Genomic DNA, 3974 nt, shown 5'->3' on the forward strand with positions numbered 1-3974 from the left:
GCCATGTACTTATATGGAGCCCTCAAACACTGTGGAGCCAGTAAACCAGCTCCCAAACTCAGACGAAGGTGTTCGTTCATGTGGCATCTGCCTTAGGTCAGCCAGCTGATTCCCCACATGGGGACAGGCTCCTGCATTGTCACCAATCACCCGGTAGGCACTCCACAAGAATCAAGGACTCCAACATTAGACAATAGACATCATCAAATCATATTGGGTCCAGACTGGTTACTTCACATTTTGCAAACAATGGCTAGATGTGGCTACACAATCTGATGCAGGCTTCATGCTCAGTGTTCATAACCCATTAAACGAGCACATGCTAACTGTGATTGCATCTGTGGTTATGAGGTTCCGTGCCCACTAGTTATTTGACTTATCAGCTCAGTTCAGGAATCTGCCTGTTTGAGCAGTGCTAATTAATCTGAAAAGTGAAATCAGAAAAGTGCCTCACTCCCACAAAACCAGCAGTGCACCAATGTTGTACATGGATTATCATATAGCAAGCCAAGACTGCACAGAGATATTCCAGAGTCATCATTCTGAACACTAGAAAACAAAAGAAAACACACTTCATAACTAAAAAAAATCAGTCAAACCTTCAACCTTCAAATGATCCCATTTTTCAAGCATAATTATAATCAAATGACACAAAAAGAGAACAAAATGGTATTCTTGACACTTTCCATGCCTGCAGGTTGTAGAATTCCTGTGATGATGAAGTTTCATTGCAAAATAGTTCATGGTGCATTTTTTTTTTCACAAAATGAAATCCAAATCTCCTGTTAATAATTGAAAAACAGAACATCTAAAAAGTGAAAAACAATTAAAAAGCCAAGGAAAAAAATTCAACAGCTGCCTGATAAACATTCATTTTTTCACAAAGTAATGTCACACAGTTACTTAGTGACACTATGAAAATCACTACAGATATGTACAGCCACGTCCAGTTCAGCACTCATCCACAAACTTTCATCAGAAAATAGTCTTCACCTCCTTCAGAGCCTGCTCAGACACAACACGCCCACAGTTCCAGTGAATGAGTAAGTGAACATGGGGTTATGCCGCTTTTAGTAACATTCTAGCAATTTCACTGTGGAGGATACCAGAAATGTGATTCACACATTGTATCCATATGGGGAGTTAAGCCCGGGCATTTGGTGTGACTAGCAAACACTTTAACCACTTCAACACAGTTCTAGGAGACAGAGAAGCTGGAAAAGAAAAATAAAGAGCACATTTCCACCTGAATAGTCATGAGTGAATGACTCCAGTTGTATGCCACTTTTAGCAATCTCTGGCTGGAGGCACCCCACACTGTAACCATGTGGGAAGACAAATCCAGGTGAATGCTTTAACTGCAAGGCTACCCCCACAGCCAGTCAGGATGTAAACTGTACCACAGTGTGGTAGAAACCCCAAGCTGTCAATCACTTGAACATGTACATGACATAGAGATGTTTCTAGGAGAATCGGTTAAGTTTTAGAACATAACAGAAAATACAGATATGAAACAAATAAATCATGTTATACTGGCCGTATTGCTATTTCCATACAAATTACTCAATAGATGACATACAGCTGAAGCAGTCAGGTAGTAAAATCAGTCAGAATTTGTTTTGGTTTGTTTTACACTGCACTCAACGATGTTTCAGCAATATCACAAATAACTGAATATGGACCAGACAATCCAGTGGTCAACAGCATCACCATTGATTTATGCAAATAGGTTCCAATGCCATGTGTCCAACAACTCAGCGAGCCTGACCACCTGATCCTGTTGCTCATCTCTTACGATAAGCATGTGTTACTGAAGATCAATTCTAAACGAAAACTTTCTGGGATAAAATTCGCCAAGAGTGTTCGTCTCTACATTAACAACAACCTAAATGAGGACTGAGCGGTCACACAAGCAAGTTACTGACCACTGTTTTTCCTGTCCATGGCAGGCTGTATTTACACTACTTGAATACCCCTGCTATCTATCGTGTGTTCAAATAATGCTATGAATTACCTCCCTTTGACCACACCATTGATCATCCTGCTGTTATGTTTAGGTTCTTTGCCTCATGAAACAGGAATGAGTGAACATGGTTTAAACACTTCTTTAGCAAAATTCCAGCAATACTGCAGGAGGGGATGCAAGAAATGGACTTCAGACAAAGTGCAATCATCTTGACATGACGTTATATTCCCCCATAAAAATTAAAGGTTATTGTATTATTGAGTAAGTGATAATTATTATGGGTCACATTTCGTACCAGCAATAGTGTTTCAGCGGCATGCCTTTCAGGTAGCGCTTTAGAGTTGCCTCCCTTTGGTGTGCTTGACTTGGTAAACAAGGCCATTCCAGGGGGTTCCATACCTCGCTGGAATGCTCAAGAATCAGAGACTGTGGATATATAAGGCTGATTGTTGTGTTGACAATACACACACAAATTTACTGGAGTCATCATTCAGCCTACATCAATCTGCCTGCCTCTTCGTCAACGTTTCACCTACATGACCGCTGCCTGACCGCTCACCATGTAACATCCAGTATTACTGTTTCTAACTCACAAAACCAAGACTTTGGTGAGTTGATATTTTATTTGTGACCCAATATTTCAAATTTGTCCCAACTGCATTGTACATGAAACCTCTATTGTGAATCTTTGTATCTTGTTCGTTTGCTCAATACATATTAAAGAAAATTTTAGACTTGTGAGTGTTATATTTTTCTGGTTCTGAGGGGATTTCTTACACCGTTTGTGATAGCACATTACTCACCGTATTTCGCGGCAGGCCTTTAAGTTAGTGCTCTAGTGTTGCCTCCCTTGACTAGTTACAGTTAAAAATTTTTAGCGTTGAAGTTAAGTCTTTCTTCGCTGTGTACCGAGAACTGTGAGCTAGGAAATGTTGACTTGAAATTTTACTACAAATCCACTGTGCTCAAACTGACACTAATATCAATTACTTGACTAAAAATGAAGTGACAGAACAAGTTACTTATCTCCTACGTGTAGGTTTTGAGTTATCAAACTTAAAAGCCAAGCTGCCACCATATTGTCTACACTGGTCGCGTGACAAGCAGAGGCATATGCTACTGGGAGGAGTGACCACTCCCCCTGTTTGAATTTCCCTGGTTAAATGATGTAGAATCCATTATCAAACATTCTACATATTATGAACAAGCTAATTAGGAGGAATTTAGCTGATTAAAGTTGAACTTATTTCAAACAAGCTTTTACAATTTCTTTGATCGAGAAAAAAAATATACATTATGAAATACCTCCCCTTGACCATAACCATGATAATCCTACCATGTCTCATCTGATGAAATGTGAACAGTTTTTTGTTTTTAAACGTAGTGAAAACATTAAAATCATTTATATAAAATATCTTCATAACCAATGGATGGCCATTTTCCCACTACATTTCACAGGCATTGTGGTTGCTTTCCATCAGAGACCATATTTTATTATATCGCCTCTGCTTCCACCAGACGTTCGGGGTTCAGAGCACAAAGTTTCCATTAAGCCACTAAGTCAGCTGTTTTGTCTTTCTGCGAATCAGAAAATACGTCATTACAGTAAACCTGGTTCATGTTACACAACTGAATGCGCCTGCTGCTTGATCTAGCTAGTTTATTAATTTGACTGTCTTCATTGCCTAGGTTCAGAGCCAAATCAAGTTGACTGCGGATTTTCACAATCTTGCCGTGATTGATTGGGCATTTATTTCGACCTAACCCACTCATTGCGATCAGGGATAGGTCCTCGATCGTCCCACATGCCGTCTGCATCAAGGCACTTCGAACTTCTCGTTTGGTGGTCGTTTGGTGTAAGGCCGGAAACGGAAGTGGCATTTACCGCCGCAATTACACATATAACTCTGATTTGAAAAATATACTTTACACACTGTTCATTTCACAAAACACTATTAAATATACGAACTATAATTCTAAAAATTATGATTTTAGTTTCCGCGCCCTT

The 3974-nt window shown here is 39.6% G+C and overlaps 1 protein-coding gene across 1 annotated transcript in view; it reads right to left on the bottom strand.

Annotated features, from left to right (window-relative positions):
- The window catches only part of LOC137291711 (replication termination factor 2-like), a 559227-nt gene that overhangs the window by 48312 nt on the left and 506941 nt on the right, over positions 1-3974 (bottom strand). The window lies entirely within an intron of this gene.

The sequence above is a fragment of the Haliotis asinina genome, chromosome 7 (assembly GCF_037392515.1).
Source record: "Haliotis asinina isolate JCU_RB_2024 chromosome 7, JCU_Hal_asi_v2, whole genome shotgun sequence".
Taxonomy (NCBI): Eukaryota; Metazoa; Mollusca; class Gastropoda; order Lepetellida; family Haliotidae; genus Haliotis; species Haliotis asinina.